At 46.0% G+C, this 22,939-nt stretch overlaps 1 long non-coding RNA gene across 1 annotated transcript; it reads left to right on the top strand.

Annotated features, from left to right (window-relative positions):
* The first annotated feature begins 1,206 nt into the window (after positions 1 to 1,206).
* On the top strand, positions 1,207 to 1,889 carry LOC147000240 (uncharacterized). The gene is made up of 2 exons (XR_015046073.1): positions 1,207 to 1,445; positions 1,688 to 1,889. It is a non-coding gene; the product is annotated as an uncharacterized LOC147000240 (long non-coding RNA).
* Positions 1,890 to 22,939: the final 21,050 nt, after the last annotated feature.

Genomic DNA, 22,939 nt, shown 5'->3' with positions numbered 1-22,939 from the left:
AAAACCTCAGGGCAAAAAATGGACTAAATGTCTTTAATCCCATCCCTTGGGAGGCAGAGGCAGGGGGATCTCTATGAGTTCTGGGCCAAACAGTGAAGGCTGTACAGAGAGACCCTGAATCAAACAAACAAACAAACAAACATAAGGTCTGTGATTTTCCCACTCAGATAAGAGATGGAGGGATTGGCTGACAGGGTCAGGGTACCATACTGTGAACACTTCTCAGTCAAGCCACACCCCAAATCCTGAACCCACTTCCCATCCCAGGACCAACCTACAGACACACTTTATTCCCTGGGGGCATTTGCAAAGATGAGCCAAGCATCCCTGACAGAGTGTTGTCTGAGTGTGGAAACCTGAAGCACTCTTGGGTCTGGCACCTCATTTGCAGCAGCTCAGGCCTCACCGACCCATTTCTCAGGCAGATCCTACCCTCCGAGAGACACTCTGAACCAAGAGCTCGCTGAGGACCAGTCACAACTTTTTGAAGCCAGTTGTGGTTCAGAGGTGAGGTGGTTGCCACCCTGTGGAAAAGGGACCAGGGGTCTGGTCTCTCCTCTTCCCTGTTGACAGTAGTGCTGCGGGTTCCATTTCATTAGCCTTTATACAGCCTCTGGGGGCTGTCAGACACCAGGTGCTATAATAAGTGTGAAATTTAACTTCTTTTTCATCAAGAGAAAAAAAGGAAGAAAGAAAGAAAAAAAAAAAAAAACCCAACCCAGCCCGAGGAGACTCAAGTGCTGGGAATCTGCTTGCAAGAGACAGGAACCCTGTTGTCGACTTTAAATAAATTGCAACTGAAGCATGATCAGGCACCAAATTATCTCAGCAAGTCCTCTCGGGGAGCGCTTGCTGTCCAGAAAGATCCACAATAAGAAACTGGTCTGTGAATGAGGCAGACTGAAGCCACAGCCACAGCCCTGTTACCTCTCTGGCTGGGGCCTCCAAAGTCCAGTCTCTCTCTCTCTCTCTCTCTCTCTCTCTCTCTCTCTCTCTCTCTCTCTCTCTCTCTCTCTCACACACACACACACACACACACACACACACACACACACACACACACACAGATTATTGCTATTCTCTTTACAGAAAGATACCACTGTATTCTGCAGGCCTTTGATTCCCCTCAACCCCCACCCTGTATTTCAGCCCCATCTCCCTGCTGTTGCAATTATGTCTACCGAGCCCTGCCAGCCAAGGTTTCGGAAGGCACAGCCCTGGCCATTAACCTTTCAAGAGCTAAATGCCAATAGTGCTGCGTCACAGGGAGCACACTTGCTATTTACAGCGGCTTGTTCAGACCAGGAGGTACTGGGGAAAGAGAGATTTGCTTTAATAATGAGCAGGTGCTTAGAATTAATGCAGGGAAGGAAAACTGTGAAGGGGCCTGAGCGAGCCGGAATCCAGGTCAAGCCTGAGGAGACGTCCAGCCATGTACCACACAGGTGAGTCCCAGGATGGCCTTGGCTAATTCAGAAGAAAGGGAAATGAGCATTTTCTGAGCTCTTACTAAGTAACAACTACATGAACTCCACAACTCTCCCCCCTTTATCTGTCTCCCCGACCCCCACCCCCACACATAGGATTTCTCTGTGTAGCTTGCTCTATAGACCAGACTGGTCTTCAAGTCAGAGATTCATTTGCTTCTGCCTCCCCACACCTTTTTTTTTTTTTTTTTTAATTTGAGGCAAGGCCCCACGTAGCCAGAAGCCAGAGGAAGATGTCAGATGTTCTGCTGACAGGAGAACTAAACAGACCAGCAGCCAGAAAGCGCCTGGGGTTACAAAGATGTGGCCACACCCATGCTTTTGTATGAGTGCTGAAATCTTGAGCACAGGTCCTCATACATGTGCAGTAAGTGCTCTAACACAATAAACCATCCCCCAGCCTCCGCACTTCCTCCTTTTTTTGTTTTGTTTTGTTTTGTTTTGTTTTGTTGGTTTTTTGAGACAAGGTTTCTTGGTGTAGCCCTGGCTGTCCTGGAACTCACTTTGTAGACCAGGCTGGCCTCGAACTCAGAAATCTGCCTGCCTCTGCCTCGCCACCATGCTCGGCTTTTTTTTTTTTTTTTTTTGGACAGGCTTTTTCTTTGTAGACTTGACTGTCCTGGAACTCACTCTGTAAACCATGTTAGCCTCGAACTCAGAGACCAGCCTGCCTCTACTTCCCAAGTGCTAGGATTAAAGGCGTGAGCCACCACTGAATGGTATCCCACTTTTTTTTTTTTTTTTTTAGATGGAATCCTGTTGTATATTTCAGGCTGGCTTTGAATGTGTGGTATCTTCTCGCCTCAGCTTCCTAAAATGTTGGGATTACAGGCATGAACTACCTACCATATTTAGCTTAAATATAAGTGGTAATTAAAGTTCATTCCTTGGTCTTACGCATTTTGAATGCTCACTAGCCACATGTGACCAATGACCACATATTCGACAGAGCCCTATGGGATAGCAATGGTCTACAGTATTTATTTATTTTTCTGCCCTGGCTGCTTGGAACTAACTGGCTATTTAGACCAGGCTAGACAGAAGCTTGAAGCAACCTCCCTCTCCTCCCTTCCATGTGCTAGGATCTCAAGCATGACCCACCACGTGTGCATGCCTGGTTTATAAAGCTGGCTTTGAAGCTATGTTTGCTGGAAGGGAACTGATACCTTAGAAAACGATTTGAGCAAATAAGCAAATGTCATGGCTTCTGTTCTGCACCACTTCCCTCACGAGGAGTACCCGGGAAATGTAGGTAGTCCTGCTGTGGGCAAGGTGCTTGCCTGCAATCCCAACCAATCACTTCAAAGAGGAGTTTACAGTTTAGGCTGGGGTTCCAGGCAGGAACCATCATACTGGCTTGAAGATCTGACTTCTGTAAAGCTAGTCTACGTGCATTCTGGGCTTTTAGACTTTGTAAGATCTTTGGTATCATTGACATTTTTTTCCCCAGAATTGTGCCCCTGACTCCATTTTTCTCATGTCCTGAGGAGTTTTGCATACCTGGGTGATTTTTAGGCTCACACAGGTCACCTCAAAACAGAACTGACTATAATTGGGGCTCTCTATCATCCACAACAATCCACAATAGGATCTTTAAGACAAAAATTATGTTTTATTTGTTCATGAATTCCATACCATGGCCCCTTAGGATGGAAATTTAATATGTTATAGATGCTCACAAAGTGTTTGCACGTGTTTGCTACTCCCCAGGCTTCAGAATCTCCATCCACACCTTCAGTACATTCTACCAAACACAAGGAAGTACCCTAGATAGAACCTGTTTAGGGATTCTTTGCTCACAGGGAAGTTTCAGGACCTACTGTTGAGATGAACACTCCTCTGTAATGTGGTGTGAACACACACACACACACACACAAACCCACTTTCAGTTGAAGTAGTCAAAGCTACATCCTCCCACACCCTCTCCTGTCTGCAATAGTAGAGCATCCCTGTATGCAGTTGGAGCAAACCCAGGGTCCCAGGGTCCTGGTACTGTAGGAACAGCTCTCCCACCCCCACCCCCAGCAGCATGCTATGGATGTAAGGGCTTGTGCTAACAGGAGGCTCCACATATTATATTAACATCACAAAAGTTAATGGGCCAGAAAGGAGAAAAATTAACATAAATTACCTTTAGCTGCCTTCTCTGGCAGCTAGAAAACAAATCCTATGTAATGCCTGAGGAAAGTCAGGCCTTGGGAAGCTGCATCCTGAACAGGCTACATAATAATAACCCCAGAAAACAATAACTCCCCATCTTGCCGGTTTATTGTGACAAATTGTGCAGAGCAAGCAACAGAAGGAGAGGAGCTTCATCTCTGTGGCTCTCTGGCGAGTGTTTGCCTAGAGAGAGTTCCTGAGGGCACAATACTCTGCACTCAGGACCTCTCTCTTAGGTACTGTACCGGGCACCTTTCCCGCATCCAGGGTCTCTCTCGAGTGTCTTTGGGTCCTGACAGTGAGAGAAACGATTTGTTAGGAAACTACCTCTTTGTATGTGAAAGATAAATCTTTATCTGTTCATGGAGAACTTGGATGGACCACTATGTAATGGAGGATTGGAGAAAAACAGTTCTTAGAATGTGGGGCTGGGAAAGTGAGATGTGAGGAGACAGAAAGCCAATCTGTATCTCTAACAAAGCATCCCCAGCATTGAGAAGGAACATGATACCCAGAGGCAGCAGTGACCAGGGGACCCAAGGGCGCGACCATGCCCCAGACACAGCTCTAAGTGCTTCCTGTGGTATGACTGATAATTCAGGCCTGTGTCATGGCCCTGCAGGTAAAGACATTTGCTGCCAAACCTGATGATCTGAATCCATTCTGGGAACCTACATGGTCAAAGGAGAGAACTGTCTCCCCCACACCCCAGGTTGTCCTCTCACCTCCCCACAAATGCCACGGCACGTGTGTGCACACACAGACACAATACACACAGAGAAAGAACTACATATAATACTGCTACTAATCCAGTCACCACGCTACTGCTAGGAGTGAGGAAGCCATCATCGCCTCATTCTATATATAGGAACGCCGAGGCTCTTTGAAGGTGTGTACTTTCTGCATTGCAGCATCAATAAGTAGCAGAAGTGGGAAGAGACCTACAATTCCAACGCAACACTTTTATTTATTTATTTATTTATTTATTTTGGTTTTTTTGAGACAGGGTTTCTCTGTATAGCCCTGGCTGTCCTGGAACTCACTTTGTAGACCAGGCTGACCTCGAACTCAGAAATCCGACTGCCTCTGCCTCCCGAGTGCTGGGATTAAAGGCGTGCGCCACCACGCCCAGCAACGCAACACTTTTAAACGTCTCATACTACTGCACCTTGAGACTCCCAAAGAGACATGTTATGAAATATAATACCGCAAGGGGGTACCTGGCAGGCCTGTGCCAAGGTGTTCCCCTGGGGAATGACACCATGCAACAGATCTGGTATATGGGGATGGGGGTGGGGGTGGGGGTGAGGATAGGAGGATAGTAAGGACCTGGAGAAGAGTAGAGACAGACAAGTGGATACGTAGATGGTAGTCAGTCAGACAGGAGCAGAGCTGTGAGGGCAGAGAAGAGGCAGACAAAGAAGGACAGATCGGGGAGAGAGACCAGAGGGAACAGGAGGGAACAGGGAGAGCTGGAATAGTGGAGCAGTTCTTTATAGGAAGCCCACACCTGAAGCAGCTGGCTGCAGAGGTCCCTGGGAGGAGCCTAATGGAATGGCCTGTAAGCTAACAGTCAGGGTTCAGGACTTGGGTCTCATGTCGTCTACACTGATGAGATAAGCCTAGGCCTTCTAATCAAGAATGATGACCCTGTGGAGGCTGGGAGACTCACAGATTGATTGTTGTTTGTTTTTAATCAAGCCCAGGTCCTCCCAGATGGTCAGCACTGACTCTACCGCTAAACTGTATCTCCAACCCCGGCTCTGTTTACTTTGAGTTTGTTTGGTTGGTTTTGTCATTGTCCTTGTTTTGTTTTTAGCTTATTTTGACCCTGTTTCTCTATGTACCTCTATGGTTGTTCTGGAAATCCATATGGAGACTAGGCTGGCCTCAAACTCCCAGAAATTGGCCTGCCTCTGCCTCATAAGTGCTGAGATTAAATGCATGCACCACCACGCCCAATTTGTTTGATTTTTGAGCCAGGGTCTTGCTGTGTAATCCAGATTACCTAAAATTCATTCATTCATTCATTCATTCATTCTTTCTCTCTCTCTTTCTTTTTGTTTTGGTTTCCCTGAGACAGTCTTGTCTGTTGCCTGGCTGGCCTGGAACTACTGCCTAGGATCCTTAATCCTCAGGTATCAGCCCCGCCAAGTGTTGCAATTACAGGCCTGACTCACACCAGGCCTGGTCTAGGGCTACATTTTAAGTTAGCAAGTGAGAAGTAGGTAATGTCTAATATACTGTCTGTCGGAAGAGAGTCTGTGAGTCAAAGGGTCCTACCTTGAAAGAGGTGATGTCAATTCTACTGCACACTATCTAGAACAAACGGAACTGCTCTCTCTGTAACACCCAGACCTGCCTGGCAGTAACAGATTCAACGTGAGGTCCTTTGGTTCAGAATCATGTATGGCAGATGAAATGCTTTACAAGAAGGAAAATCCAGGGAGACTTCACGGTGGTGGGGAGGTATGTTTATACCTAAAGCATAGAGGGCCTTATGCTCTAGAAAGAAAGTTAAGCTTTTCTCAGTCCTAGCCCTCTTTCTTCAGGTCCTCCTTCCATCCTTCCCTCCCTCCTTCTCTCCCTCCTTCTCTCTCTCCTTCTCTGCCTCCCTGCCTCCTTCCCACGGTTCTTCCTTTTCCCAGGCCCTGTTATAAAATCGTCAGAACACAGAACAGCCCCTTGTGGAGCAGGGTAGTCACAGTCCAGCTTGGCCAGTCAGTGTGAGAGGCTCTGGTTCCAGAACATGATCTGATCCTCAGAGTCTGAAGGTAAATTAGGACTTCTCAACCCAAATTATCTTTGATTTTCAGTTGAGACAGAATTTGCAAGGCAAAATGATCACCACCCTTAATTGCACAATGTAGGCAGGGCAGTGGTGGTGCACACCTTTCGTTCCAACACTCAGGAAGTAGAGGCAGGCGAATCTGAATTCTAGGCCAGCCTGGTCTACAGAGTGAGTTCCAGGACAGCCAGGGCTATACAGAGAAACCCTGTCTCGAAAAAGCAAAAAACAAAAAACAAAAAATAAAAAACAAACAAAACCAAGTTCAATGTAGACTGTGCCAGCCATCATTGCAGAGTCCCAGGAAGAAGTCCTGCTGCTGTTAGCAGTCACCCTCTTGTCCTACCATCCCCAGCTGAAAATCACCAAGGTCATTCTGTCTCTAGATAGGATATTTCCTATCTATGACATCTTATTCTATTCTGTCTTTTGTGTCTGGCTTCATTCATTTAGTTCATCCATTTGTAGCATGGATCAAGACATCATTCCTACTGTTCTGTTTTAGTGTACTGGCTGGTTTTGTGTGTCAATTTGACACAAGCTGGAGTTATCACACAGAAAGAAGCCTCAATTGAGGAAATGCCTCCATGAGATCCAGCTGTAAGACATTTTCTCAGTTAGTGATCAAGGGGGAAGGGCCCAGCCTATTGTGGGTGGTGCCATCCCTGGGCTGGTAGTCCTGGGTTCTATAAGAAAGCAAGCTAAGCAAGCCAGGGAAACAAGCCAGTAAGCAGCACCCCTCCATGGCCTCTGTATCAGCTTCTGCCTCCAGGTTCTGGCCCTGCTTGAGTTCCTGTCCTGACTTCCTTTGGTGATGAACAGCAATGTGGAAGTGTAAGCTGAATAAACCCTTTCCTCAGGTCAGGGTTCCTATTGCTTTGATGAAACACCATGACAAAAAGCATGTTGGGTTTATTCAGCTTGCACTTCCAGCTCACAATCCATCACTGGAGGAAGTCAGGACAGGAACTCAAGCAGGGCTAGAACCTGGAGGCAGGAGCTGACACAGAGGCCACTGAGGAGTGCTGCTTCCTGGCTTGCTTCCCCTAGCTTACTCAGCCTGCTTTCTTATAGAACTCAAGTCCACCAACCCACAGAGGGCTGGGCCCTCCCCTGTTGATTACTAATTAAGAAAATGCCTTAAGGGGCTGGTGAGATGGCTCAGTAGTTAAGAGCACTGACTGCTCTTCCAAAGGCCCTGAGTTCAAATCCCAGCAACCACATGGTGGCTCACAACCATCCGTAATAAGATCTGACTCCCTCTTCTGGTGTGTCTGAAGACAGCTACAGTGTACTTACATATAACAATAAATTAATCTTAAACAAAAAAAGAAAGAAAGAAAATGCCTTACAGTTGGATCTTATGGAGGCATTCCTCAAGTGAGGCTCCTCCTTCTTGTAATGACTCTAGCTTGTGTCAAAGTTGACACAAAACCCACCAGTACAATAGCTTTTGTCTCACATTTGTAATCACCTACCTTTCCAGTCCCACTTCTGGGGGTGAGGGTTGGGGTGGGGCAGTTTATCCTATGACCATAGTTCTCCAGTGGTGCAGAGGAAAGTTGTAGATTTTTAGTTTGGCCAAATGTTTTTCCTTTTGTGTGTGTGCATGTTTCTGTTTATGGAGTTTTTTGTTTGATTGATTAATTGATTGATTGATTGTTGAGACAGTTTTGTTATGCATTCTGGGCTGACCTCCCAACTCAGTATCCTCCTGTCTCAGCCCCCCAAGCACATTCTGGGCATGCGACACCACTCCCGGGCCTAACCTTTTTCTTAAACTAGGACTTTGACTAAGTTGTTTTGAGATTCACAGACCACTGCCGTCAGTCCTGCTGGTCTCTGATGACCCTGGTGCTGGCTGTCATGAGAGAGCAGTTCTGCTGCAGTGCTGCGTGGGCTGCTGCAGGTCACCCTGCTTGGCTTCGCCCCTCTCTGACCACTCACTGACTCCCAGGTCTTAAATGCTGGGCTGGGGAATCAGTCAGCCTCGTGATTCCAGGAAAGCACCTTCTCCTGGGCCAGCCTAGAGCAGCAGCCCCCATTGACTTGGAAGTCTGCTCCCAGATCCTGTATCCACTGTGTTTCCTTTTGCCAGGAAAGACAAGGTGTCTTCTCCAGGAATGTCACTGGCAGAGAGGACGAGAGCTATGTAAATTATATCCCCAAACTTTTGCTAATCATATCAGAGTCATATGCAAGGAGCCTTTTGGCCTAACTGGAGTCTGATAATTACAAATTATTTCTAGCAGAAATGCTGACTGTGAGACCAGGTTAGAGCAAATTTGATTCATATTAAAGCCATGGTCATATCTTCATGAACCTTCGAGTATTTTATTTTTCCATCGGCTCTCCCCTGCCTCCCCCACCCTCCCACTTTGGCCTGGCTGAGTTGGAGACTCGCCTAATACAAATAACTGCATTAAAATAAAATCATGCGAACACTCAGGGGAACATGCCTGAGTAATGGCAAAGATAATAAACTCAGACAGCCACCCCAGCTCTCTTCTTACTCCCTCAAGGCGGGAGAAGGTCCACAGCTGATTTGGAATCACTTTTAACAGTAAACAGGCAGGGAACTAGAGCTTAAGTGGCTTAAAGAGGAAAAAATGTAATAATGTATTGACTGCAATCCTCTCCTGACCCTCACTCAGTGCCGGCATCTCTTAAGTCATTTCCACTTTTTGGGCTATGATAAGAGCCGTAGTTGTTTAACAGAACAGCAACAGACCAACCTAGACATGTCTTCATTCACACTTCCGTTCATCAAGCATTGGCAGTCGGCTGTGCCTGGCACTGGGTTGGCCGTGGGAGATGTAGACCCTTCTCGCTCATATGTAAACCTGTTGCTTCCAATGATCTTCCAATTACAACTTCCCCAGCTTGGGTTGAAGTGGGGCAGGGAGGGTGAGAGATGGTCATCTAGTTTCAGACCCTAGGAGCTGGAAATAGGAGTTGTAATCCATCATTTAAAAATATATATATTATTAATATATATTATTAATATATATAATATTAATTATATAAATATAAATATAAATATAAATATATATATATATATATATATATATATATATATATATATGGTGGGGCACACTGGAGAGCTAGTTCCAGGACATCCAGGGGATATACAGAGAAAATATACAGAGAAAATCTCTTTCTCTCTCTCTCTCTCTCTCTCTCTCTCTCTCGCTCTCTCTCTCTCTCTGTGTGGGCATGCGTGTGTGTTGGGGTTGGCGGGGACAGATTGGGAAGATGGCTCAATTGGTTAAGAACCCACCATGTAAGCATGACTCTTGAGTTTGACAACCCTAACTCAAACACCCTAAAAGACCAGACAGAGTGGCCTCTGTAATCCTAGCCATTCGAAGCAAGGACAGGTGGATCCTTGAAGGGTGGTGGCAGCTAGCCTAACCTACTGGACCAGTAAGAGATCCTGTCTCAAAAATTAGACAAAACAAAATAAAACAAGACAAAACAAAAAAACCAAGGGGAACACTGAAGAATAACACCAAGGGTTGTTCTCTAGATGACACACAGACACACACACACACACACACATTCATATTCACCTGTGGGTTGAGATCTCCTTGGAGTTGCACATCAGATATCCTGCATATCAGATATTTATGATGTATAACAGTAACAAAATTACAGTTATGAATTAGCATCGAACTGTATTGAAGGATCACAGCTTTAAGAAGGTTGAGAACCACTGCTCTAGAAGAACACGGTGGCACTCATACACACACACACACACACACATTTAAAGATTTGTTTTTTGCCAGTTGTGGTGGCACAGGCCTTTAATCCTAGCATTATGGAGGCAGATCTCTGAGTTCGAAGCCAGCCTGGTCTACAAAGTGAGTTCCAGGACAGCCAGGACTATACAGAGAAACCCTGTCTTGAACACCCTCCCCCAAAATAAGATTCATTTTTATTTGTGTCTGTGTATGTACATGCTCACAGTCCAGAAGGTAGCTAAGGAGGTCAGAAAGAGCTTTGATTTCCCCGGGGCTGGAGTTACAGACAACTTTGAGCTGTCTAGCATGGGCTCTGGGAATTCTGGTCCTCTGAGAGAGCCACAATATTCTTAACAGCTAAACCATCTCTCTGTCTCAATAATAATATTTTCTTGGTTTGTTCATTTTTCAAGACAGAGAGTTTTTCTATGTAGCCCTGGCTGTCCTGGAACTCTTCACCCTGTAGACCAGGCTGGCCTCAAACTCAGAGATCTGCCTGCTTCTGTCTCCTTAGTGCTGGGATTAAGGTGTGTGTACCCCCATGTCTGGACCTAAGCTTTTGTGTACTTGGAACTTGCTCTGTACCAGGCTGGCCTTGAATTCAGATATCTGCTTGCCTCCACCTCCTGGGATTAAAGTTGTGTCTGTATTCCAGCCAGGGTAGCCATGGTGCTGGATTAAAAATCCTCTGTAGACCAGGCTGGCCTTGAACTCGTGGAGATTCACCTGCTTCCCAAATGCTGGGATTAAAGGCAAGAAGAACAGAGGCAGGAGAGCTGTTCTTCTCATAGGCAAGCCTTTCACCTGATCCAGTCAGTAGCTTTGGGAATGAGTGACTCCCTCACTTCAGAATTCTACTTCTTTGGACATAAAGCCTGGTTAGAGAGGTGAGGGAAATAATCAGGACATGAAGACCAGGAAGGGCGTCTGAATCTTAATGGTGAAGAAGGCAGATGGAACCTTGTTCTGCTGTTATGTCCCCCACTGCCTGCCTGCCCAGAAGATGGCGGGAAGCCAGAAGATGGCCAAGAAGGTCCTGGGGACCAATGAAAAAGCACCCAGAAGCAAAGGTCTCATGCCACCAGGACAGAGGTCTCATGCCACCAGGACAGCGGCTGGAAGCAGCTGGGGCTGCTTTTCTTTATTATCACAAAAAAATGCCATGACATCCAGGGTCGGGTACCATGGCCAGACTTCTGGCTCTTCCAGTACCTGGTTTTGGTGAGATTCATCCTCAGTTCTCCTCTGAGTATGAAATGGATTGCTGCATTTCCAGAACTTAATTGTCCACACCAACTAAAAGCTCTGCCAGTAATGAAAATACATCCCCTCCTTTTTATCAGGAAAAAGGGATAATAACTCAGCCAGCTCCAGCTTACATTTTATTGACTATCAGCCTTGCCTGTTTCCAAGGACATCTGATGTGACACATAGAAGCTTGCTGGGAGGCTAGGGGCTGCTGGGGCTGCTGAGGAAAGGTCTGGGGAACCAAGGGCCAAAGAGCAGTAAGACTGCCCTCCCCACCCCTCAGGCATTTTAAAATGTCAGGCATCCCTCCCAAGGAGCAGAGATTGTGTTTGAACTTCTGCACTGAGAGTGTAGTTAAGTGAGAGAGAAGATGCTTAGCTTGAGCCACGCCCTAGGTTCAAACCAATAACGTAATTAAAAGACGGTGTCTTAGGCTTTTACTGCTATGAACAGATACCATGACCAAGGCAACTTTTCTTTTTTTTTAAGATTTATTTATTTATTACATGTAAGTACACTGTAGCTGTCTTCAGATACTCCAGAAGAGGGTGTCAGATCTTGTTAGGATGGTTGTGAGCCACCATGTGGTTGCTGGGATTTGAACTCAGGATCTTTGGAAGAGCAGTAGGTGCTCTTAACCACTAAGCCATCTCTCCAGCCCCACAAGGCAACTTTTATGAGGATAACATTTAATTGAGCTGGCTTACAGGTACAGAGGTTCAGCCAATTATCATCAAGGCGGAAGCAAGGCGGGCATGGTGCAGGAGGAGCTGAGAGTTCTACATCTTGATCAGAAGGCTGCTAGGAGAAGACTGGCTTTCAGTCAGCTAGGATGAGGGTCTTAAAGCCCATACTCACAGTGACATACCTACTCCAAGAAGGCCATACCTTCTAATAGTGCCTCTCCCTGAGCCAAGCATGTACAAACCATCACATTTCACTCCCTGGCCCCCATAGGCTTGTTCAAACACATAAGTATATGGGGGGGGGCATACCTAGTCATAGCGTAATAAAAAAGTACATTTAGTCCAACTTCCAAAATCCCCATAGTCTATAGCAGTCTCAACAATGTTAAAAGTCCAAAGTTCTCTGAGAATCATCCAATCACTTAACTATAATCCCCAGGCAAGACAGCAAACCAGCTGGGCAAACTCCGGACGCTGCATCTCTATGTCTGATATCAAAGCAGTTTTCAAATCTCCATTCCTTTTTTATTTTTGTTGACTACAACAAACTTCTTTCTCCTGGGCTGGTTCCACTCCCTGTTAGCAGCTTTCTTCAGCAGATATCCCATGGCTCTGGCATCTCGAACATCTTCAGGTCTCCAAGGCAACTTCAATGTTACAGCTTCTTGTTTCAATGTCTGGGATCCACACATGATATTCTGGGTTCCTCCAAAGGGCTTGGCTCACTTCTCCAGCTCTGCCTTCTGTAGCACTCTAGGCTTTGATTGACTCTACTCCACTGTTACTGCTGCTCTTGGTGGTCATCCCATGATACTGGCATCTCCAGTACACTGGGTCTTCCACTGTAACTAGGCATCACTAATAGCCTCTCATAGGCTCTCTTCATGGTGCCAAGCCTCAACTCCTGTGTAGGACTCCTTCAGTCCTGGCCATCAACTGCAACTGAGGCTGTACCTTCACCAATGGCCTTCCATGGCCTCTCTCAGCTGTTCTTCATGACTCCTTCATACCTTCAAAACCAGCACCACTTGGGTAATTTCTATACATTACCAAGTCTAGCTACAGCCCAAGGCACAACATTGGTTATCTTTGGAACACAGCTTCTTTGTACTCTCAGAAAACAATTCCCAGAAGATTTCACCTCAGTGATGTTAGTCTCTTCTTAATCATCACTAATTCTTTAGCTCCAGCTAACCAGCATCAATTGCAGTCTCTTCTAATCTTGACTCTAAAGCCAGAGCCACATGGCAAAGCTGCAGAGTTCTGCTGCTTGCCAGGACTGGAACATGCCCCTCTTATTCTATTACCAGCTTTCTGTTTTCCAACTCCCTCACTGTCTAAGCTTGGCTGTCCTGGAACTTGCTCTGTAGAACCTTGAACTCAGGGATCTGCATGGCTCTATTTTTTGAATGTTGGATTAAAGATTTTTACCACCATGCCTGGACTTTTTCTTCACCAGAACCTGCTCTGTCTCAGGCTGGCCTTGAACTCTGAGATCTGCTTGCCTTTACCTCCTGGTATTAAAGACTTGTACTACCATGCCTAAACCTAAACTTAGCTGGGTGAGATCTTGCCTCAAGGTCACCACTCTCTTAATTCAACTTAATATCCTTGAACACAGGATTCAGTTCCATTTCACTTCCTGGTGCCCCTTTAATTACTCAAACCATATATTTTATATTTTTCCTTTCTAAGCTTGCTATAGTTGTTCAAAATGTTCTTCCTCAGGCTTAACTAGAGAATAAAGTTTCTGCTGGGCCTTTTTGAGACTTCCTTTGTTAATACAATTAATACAAATCTCTTTACCTTAGACTCTTCAGACAATAGCAAAAGGAGCCACATATTTTTTTCACCAAAATATCACAAGAACAGTCTCTTGGCCACATATTAAAATTCTTCTTCTCTGAAACCTCTAGAGCCAGGCTTCCACAGTTCAAATTATCCATAGCAACAAAGTCTTCCATATTCCTACTAGAATGACCCATTAAGCCCCACTTAAAGCATTCTACTGTTTTCCAAATCCAAAATCCCAAAATCCACATTCTTCTAAACAAAAGCATGGTTAGGCCTATCACATCAATACCCCACTCCCAGTACCAACTTCTGTCTTAATTAGGGTTTTACTGCTGTGAACAGACACCACAACCTTATAGATAACTCTTATAAGGACAATATTTAATTAGGACTGGTTTACAGGTTCAGAGGCTCAGTCCATTATCATCAAAGCAGGAGCATGGCAGCATCCAGGCAGGCATGGTGCAGGAGGAGCTGAGAGTTCTACATCTTCATCTAAAGTCTGCTAGAAGACTGACTTCCAGGCAGCTATGGTGAGGGTATTAAAGCCCACGCCCACAGTGACACAACTACTCCAACAAGGCAACAAGTACTTCAAAAAGGCCACACCTCCAAATAGTGTCACTCCCTGAGCCAAGCATATACAAGCAATTATAGGGGCTGGAGAGATGGCTCAGTGGTTAAGAGCACTGACTGCTCTTCCAAAGGTCCTGAGTTTAAATCCCAGCAACCACATGGTGGCTCACAACCATCCAAAATGAGAACTGATGCCCTCTTCTGGTGTGTCTGAGGACAGCTACAGTGTACTTAGATATAATAATAAATAAATCTAAACAAAACAAAACAAAACATTATAGACAGAGATAGCACCAGGAAAGGCATGGTGGCACATGCCTATAATCTCAGGAGTTCGAGGCCATCCTTGGTGATACAGTTTGTCTTAGTTAGGTTACTATTGCTGTGATGAAACACCATGACCAAAAGCAACTTGGGTAGGAAAGGGTTTATTTCACTCAGTTCCATATAACAGTCCATCATCAAAAGCTGTGAGGGCAGGAACTCAAACAGGGCAGGAGCTGATACAAAGTCCATGGAGGGATGCTGCTTACTGGCTTGTTCATCATGGCTTGCTCAGCCTGCCTTCTTATAGCATCCAAGACCACCAGCCCAGAGATGGCACCACCCACAATAGGCTGGCTCTCCCTCATCAATCACTAAGTAAGGAAGTACCATACAGCTGGATCATACAGAGGCAATTTCCAATTGGGGTTTCCTTCTCTCAGATGACTCTAGATTGTGTTAAGTTGACTTCACACCAGCCAACAAACAGTTCAAGGGTAGGCTGGGCTACATGAGACCCTATCTCAACAAAACTAACAAAGCAAATATATGTGTGCACATATATGAGTATGTATGTGTGTGTCTGTGAGTGTATATCTATTTCTCTGTGTGTATGTCTGAGTGTCTATATCTGAATATGTGTGTGAGTGAGCCTACGACTGGTGTGTGTGTGACTGTATGTGTGTCTGGGTCTGGATATGTGTATATGTTTATGTCTGAGAATGTGTGAGAATGCATTGTGTCTATATCTGAGAATCCCTCTGCTTCTCATGAAGAACCACAATGGCAACAATAACAACTCTGGCCTGTGTCATAGTTTTCCAGAGACATTCAGATGTCCTCTCCTTTGATGCTTTCAATACCCCTGAGTGGCTAGCAAGGAAAACAATGTTATTGTATGTGTGTGTCTCTCTCTTAAAAAACAAAACAAAACAACAAAACAAAACAAAGAGAGGGTCTTACATAGTCCAGACTGGCCTCCAACTCACTGTGTAGCCGAGGATAACAGGAGGAACTCATAATCCTCCTGCCTCCACCTCCCCAGTGCTGGGATCACTTGTGTGTGCCACCATCAGTCACTTGGATCATGTTATAGACATTGAAGCTGAGACTTAAAGGAGAATCAATCTAGCCAGTGTTCTCAGCTGATGTTTGGTGTCTAATGCTGGCTGAGCAGTTTCCCGTAACTCCATACCCAGGCGTGGGATGAGTTCTTCATGGGAGTGTTAGAGCGAGTTTCTGGTGCAAATCAGGTGAAGTCTCTGGAAAGTTAGGCAGTTTTGAAAGAGCACATTTCAAAGAACCTAAAAATTAATCCTGTAATCTCTCAGCTACATCTCTGTGACCTCCTGCTGATGGTGTAGCCACGGTGACCTCCAGAACCAGTTTAGACCTGAACTTGGGCCAGTCATTCCCCACTTCAGTTGTGAAGCCTGGTGTTTGCTCTCAGAAGCCTGACTTTGACTTTTTTTTTTTTTTAAATCAGAAGGAGGGAGCAGTGGCTCTTCAGTGATGCTCAGCTTTTCTGTTGCCCAGCTCAGACACAGGATTGGTCAGCGTTCCTTCCTCCAGGTCCAGCTTGGGAGTGGGTGTGCTGAGCACTGTCTTGTTTCTTTCTCACTTGTTATTACTGTGCATCTTTGATGTTGTTGATTTGCAAAATTTAACAACCTTAGAACCCTGTCTCTATATCCCTAGGCTCCCTTTGTGTGCAGGTTGGGTTGCAGATGGGAATGTGTTTGTGTATGCACAAGCACACAGTCACATGGGAAATCCAGAGATCCAGGTGTCTCCCTAGATCTCTCTCTCTCTTCTTTTTTGAGACAAGACCTCTCACTGAGCCTGGAGCACACTGATTTAGCTACACTAGTTAGTGAGTGAGTACCGAAGCCCCTCCTGTGTCCGTCTCCCTAACCCGAGCATTGGACCCATTCCTTTCGGGTGCTAAGCCTCCAAACTCAGATCCTCGTGTTTGTGCCATATGCATTTGCCACCAGAGCCTTCTCTCCAGCTCCTTCCCTGGACTTCTTTATGTGAAGTAAGAGAACTCTTTCTCATCGTACCACTTTAAATTTAGACTTCCCTTTCTTTCCACTGCAAGCATCCTCGGTGGCACACTGGCTTTCTGGTCCCCAACCCTCTGAGCCTGGTCTCATTCAAGACACCTTTGTCACTCTCACCGTCTGGAAGAGTTTTCTTCCACCTCGTGTCACACGATGGTCTCCCTGTCACCAAGGTGTCAGCCCAAATGTCATTTCTCAGAGACACTGTACAGACCCTCAATCCAAATTAGTCTCCATCCAGGCATGGTGGCTTGTACCTCTAATCTCAGCACCTGGGAGGCTGAGGCAGAAGGATTGCCATGGATTCAAGTTCATCCTGGGCTGCAGAGTAGGGCTCTGTTTCGAGAGAAAAACAAAACAAAACAAAACAAAACAAATGTTCTTCAAGTAACTGTTTCCCTTACAACATTTATTTGGCATCAGAGCTCATCTTTTCCTGTATTTGTTCTATGTTTTCCTCACTACAGTGAGAGCTGTATGTGAGAGCTCTGTTTAGTTTGCTCACTCTTGGCTCCCAGCTCTTGGTTTGGGGCCCAGTACACAGTAGGTGCCCAATAAGTAGCTTGTGGATGAATATAGGAGATTACCTATGACATCAGCACCATTATGTTCCCCAGTCTCCCTCTTCCTTGTGGACCTTTCATTGATTCCTTTTACAAAAAAAGTAGAGTAAAATCTAACTCTCAGGACCAGAAAGAAATGGAGAAGGCAGCAGATAAGGGAAACATCATAAAGCGAATTTATTTTAGGCTTAAATGTGAAAAGGGAGCAGGCTGATTGCATAACGTATGTAGATCTATGCAAATTACCAGGCAGGTTAAATACAAGTTTGAAGTAGTGGGAGGTCCAGGGCCTCTTTGGGTGCGGTGTTTTAATCCTTGCTGGGAACTGGCATTAACTGCCTGGGCTCAGACAGTAGGAAAACTGACAGTCCATGAGAGAAAAATCAATGAGCATTACGAAAGTAAAAAAATAATTTTATTTTGCTGCTGGGTTTTTCTGAGACAGAAATAAAAAGCATCCAGACTTCCAGTTCAAATGGTAGGAGCAGGAGGCACAGACACCACTCATGGCCAGCCTTACAGAAGAAGAAAAGCACCAACAGGGAAGACAGAACTGACAAGAGAATGAAACTCAATCTCTCTGAGTCACTCCAGTGCTTCCATGTCCAGAACATTATCAGGGGCTGGGTTGGTAGAGCACTTACCTGGCCCTCATAAAGCCCTGGGTCTGATCTCCAGAACCCATAACATCCCACACCCCACATGATCCAACACTTGGGAGGTTTGAGGACAGAGGCTCAGAGTTCAAGGTCAGCCTCCATCCTTGACACAGCAACTTTGAGGTCAGACTGGGATACATGAGACCTCATCTCAGGAAAAACAAAACAGCACAACAGCAACAAAAAGCCCCAGGACAGCAGCCAGGGCTCCATAGAGAAACCTTGTCTTGAGGAGAAGAAAAAGGGAGGGGGAGGAGGGAGGGAGGGAGGGAGGGAGGGAGAGAAGAGAGAGAGAGAGAGAGAGAGAGAGAGAGAGAGAGAGAGAACATTTTTTAAACAACTATTTTTGGAGTATTGCCTGTGTGCTGATCCATGCGTGCAGGCTATGGACACAGCACCTGTCCTCAAGACGCCCTATTAGGCTGGGTGGAGAGAAACATCCTTTACCTTTCATCTTTGAAAGAATAGATCACCCACCAATTTACAGAGGGAAATTCTGCTTTTTGGAGCCATTGTCAGGTCCATGGGGCTGGGGAGCCAAGGATCCCAAAGGGGTACTGATCGTCTTACACGGTGGACTTTCTATGATATTATTAATTTTGAACGTTTATTTATCCATTTATTTTGTATACCTCTTTATTCACTCCTTTATTTTACATGCCTCTGGGTGATTCCAGAATGACATTAGTGAGGAGGGGAGGCAGACCCTCAAAGTTTGCAAAGCCATGATGAAATTAATCCCAGCCTCAGTAAACAGAGAAGGAAGTCATCAGTGTTCAGCAGTCTGCTTCCTGAGTGCAGACTGGGAGGAACTTGCCGGCCGCGTGCTCCTGCCGTCAAGCCGGCCCCGCCATGATGGATGGAATTCCCTGAGATTACCACACAAAATAAACCTTCCTTTCTCTAGGTTGTTGTTCTCATGAATCTGGTCACAGCAGCAAGAAAAACTACTGTCCCTCCTGTGTCTTCTCAGCCACCAGCTACAGCCACCCTGCTAAGAGTGTTTCTTCAGTGCATCAAAGCCTGCATGAGCGAGCTCCCTGCTCACTCAGAATGAACAGTCTTCATCCTCTTGCCCCTTTCCTCTCCCCACCTCACCTCTCCCTTGAGTTCACTCAGCTCCAGCCAATTGGCCTCCTCCTTCCACAGGGCCAAGCTCACCTTCCCTCCCAGCATTCCTCTGCTCAGAGCACCCCCTCCCATGGCTCCCCAGTTCCCCTCTCCAGGCCCTGACTGGGTTGTCACCTTCTCATCAAGGTCTTCCCCAGATACCCTATTTAAAGGCACAGACTCCCCCGCCCCGCACACTCCCACCCTCGGTCCCTGCTTTGCTATCCTCCAGTGCTCTCATTGCCTCTAACTTACTGCATATTTTACTCGTTTGTCTTGTTTATCGCCTGTCTCTCCCCCATAAAGTAAAGCTGTGGGAGAGTGGGGAGTGTGTCAGTTTTGTTCACTGCTGCATCCTTAGCCTCGTGAAGAATGATTGACAAATTAAACACTCAAAAGTATTTTCTATGCTTCTTTACTTTGAATTAACCATTTTCTCATGGAGAACGTAATGTTATTGTTATTTTACCAAGGACCAGAAGATTGCCAAAGGCTCACATTCATGCTTGAGAAGCCATGGCCCCAAGGCTGTGTAACCTTATGGATGCAAATCCTGACTTTGAATCCTCAAACGGGCCCCCACAAGGGTGAATCCTCTTTGACACTCAGCTAGTATCCTCTAGGTGCCTGAACAGCAAATGTCAGAGCCTCCTAAACGCAGGCAGATTTACTCCGCAGCCGGTGAGGATGCATTTTAATTTGTTGATGTGAAATCTTAATTGAACTAAACTGCTAGAGGTAGTCTCTGTTCTCTGTCATAGTCTTAATTTAGTTGGCAAAACAAGATATCATCAGAGGAAAATCGCAGGCGATGATGCTGTGCCCAGAGGGTTTGAGGAACACCCTTATGCGTTTGAAGGTGGGCTGTGTGTGACTGGAATGAACACAAACCTAACCAGGCCACTGAGGGTGCCACCTTCATTTTCCAGGGATACTCAGCTCCCACGCCCACCTCTCACAAGCAGTCAAGCACAGCACAGCACAGCACAACTAACTCTCCCCCCCCCTACTCATGTGGCAGCTGTAGCACTCACTTCTGTGAGACCTTGAGAAGGTCACTTCCCTACCTGTACCCTGGTTTCTCTACCTATGTAGGAGGCTGGAATACAAGGCCCTACAGGTTTCTATTGTCAATGTGTCCTGCATGAGTCTCTCAAGACCCTTGCATCTGTGTCGATGTCTAGCCTCGTACCCTGACTCTTGGCCTTGCAAATATTTACCTGTGCTCTTGACTATGCATACTGTCACTCCCTTGGCTTGTCTCTGGCAAAAGACCAAGTTATAGGGCTTTTGGGCCTTACTAGTAGAATCACAGGTTGCCCTTATCCAGTCCCAAGCTAAACTTAGAAGTTACTAAGCCGCTCTCCAAGCTCTGGTCCTTAGAGGCCTTCTCCCTATACTCCTTGCCCCACCCCAACAGCGCCTGTCTTCTGGGCCTGTTCATATGTGTGCACTACAGCACGCAAATGGGGAGAGAGCAAAGTCAGGCAGTGTTTGGCAGGAACTGGCGACCTAAGCTTTCTGCCATACCACAGCAGCATTTTATTCCAAATGTATATAGGGAGAGCCCAGGGAATTACTCAAACTTCAGTATCTCCCTCTAAAGGACAAGACCTTGTGGCTCTAGGTGGTTACGGAACTCGGCAATGTCATCCACGTGGTACCAGTTTTGCTGGCATGAAGGATACCTGATTGAGGAGATCTTGGAGTTTTAGCTCATAGCTGTGGAGGCCAGGCAGTGTGTGCAGCAGGGTCGGAGTTCCTTCCACGTGGCCCTGAGAGGCCACTGCATGAAACTTTGAAGACAGAGCTTACGTTGCAAAGGGAATCTTATGATGGTGGAGATGTCGGGACCATGAGAACCTTGCCAATGAGAGCATAGTTTAGAGCTAGCTCAAGACGAAGTCTGTGTGCTGCAGGCAGCAGGTCTGGGGAGACATGTCTACCCTCTGGGTGTCAGTCTCTCTTTGATCCTGTCTTTATCTGCTGTGCTGTCCATTCCTCCTTTTTGGGGAAAGGAATGTTTGTTCTGTGCCATTAAATATCAAAACCATGTCGTTTATTCATTCGGCCTCTCACAGAAATCCTCTTGCCTCTGCCTCCTGAGTGCTGGGATTAAAGACATGAACAACCACACCAGGTTACACTTATATTTTTAAATGATGATGGAACCATGGAGGGAGGGGCTTCTTGAAGTTGGACTGAGTGTATTTTGCATTATCAGATGGATATAAGCCTATAAGAACAAAGAGGAGAAGGGGATGGCTTAAAAAATTATATCTTCAGGCCAAGGAAATGGCCTAGTGAGTAATGGTGCTTGGTGCTTGCCTGACCACCTGAGCTCCACCCGAGGCAGTGTGGTGAAAGAACTTACCCTTGCAAGTTGTCCACTAACAGTGGTTTGTGTGTCCCCTTATACAATAAAATAATGGAATAAAAATTTTCTTTTGCAACGCTTAGTGGTGTAGGATCTCTCTCTCTCTCTCTCTCTCTTGTATTTTGAGACAGGGCTTCTCTGTATAGCCTTGGCTATCCTGTAACTCACTATGTAGACCAGGCTGGCTTCAAACTCAGAGGTTTCTCTGACTCTGCCTCCAAAGTGCTGGGACTAGTGGCATGTGCCACCACACTCGACTGGTATAGGACTTTAATCCCAGCACCCAAGAGACAGAGGGAGGTAGATTTCTGTGAGCTGTAGGCCAGCCTGGTCTACATAGTGAAATGCTGTCTCAAAACAAACAAACAAGCAAAAAGGAAAAAATAAAAAGTCCCCAAAAGATGTGCTAGAGAGATGGCTCAGTGGTTAAGAGCACTAGCTACTCTTCCAGGGGATCCAAGATCAATTCCTAGCACCCCATGGTGGTTCACAACTGTTTGTAACTCCAGTTCCAGGAGACCTGATGCCCTCTTTTAAGCTCCTTAGTGCCCAGACATACATATAAGCAAAGCACACACATAAAGAGAAATTTAAATTAAAATTAAAAATTAACATTAACAGCCAGGCTTTAATCCCAGCACTTGGGAGAAAGAGGCAGACGGATTTCTGAGTTCGAGGTCAGCCTGGTCTACAGAGTGAGTTCCAGGACAGCCAGGACTACACAGAGAAACCCTGTCTCAAAAAAAAAAAAAAAAAAAAAACAAACCAAAACAAACAAACAAAAAGGATTAACACTAACAAAACAAGCCAGGCTTGGTGGCACACAAATTTAATTCCAGCATGTAAGAGGCAGGGGCAGACAGATCTCTATGAATTTAAGGCGTGTGTAGAGGAATTTTAATCCAGCAACAAGGCTGCTTCGGCAATGGATCACATCCAAAGATCTAAGTCCATGCGATCTAGCTGGAATGCAGACACGCCTTTGAGATAAAGTTACTTTGTAGAAGGGAGCAGCTGTGTTTGAAAGTGACTTTTCATTGAGAGGCAGACAAAGTGACCAATCAAAGAAAGACCTGACAGAATGAGTCAGAGAACGGCTACACCCAACTCTCAGGAGAACAGCACAGGAAAGAGCAGCGCGGGGAGGGTCAGTCACTTGGGAGGCAGTGCGCTGAGTGCAGTGCAGTGCAGTGGAGTTTTTGAGTTCATGCAGGTCACTGCAGGTCAAGGAGGCCGTCAGAACCAGGAGCCATAGGATTAGAACAGATTGTCAGAGTTAGTTTGAGGCCAAGCAGAACAATTCTGGCAAAATGGAGAGAATCCAGATTGAATCAGTCAGCTTGGAGAGGAGTTTGAACCAGAACAGCTGAGTTGAATCAGTCAGCCAGAGATCAGAAAGAGCTGAAAAGTGTGTGTTCAGC

Source organism: Mus caroli, unplaced genomic scaffold (assembly GCF_978045245.1).
Source record: "Mus caroli unplaced genomic scaffold, Mus_caroli_1 scaffold_19, whole genome shotgun sequence".
Classification (NCBI taxonomy): domain Eukaryota; kingdom Metazoa; phylum Chordata; class Mammalia; order Rodentia; family Muridae; genus Mus; species Mus caroli.
This window is presented reverse-complemented; position numbering and strand designations above follow the sequence as displayed.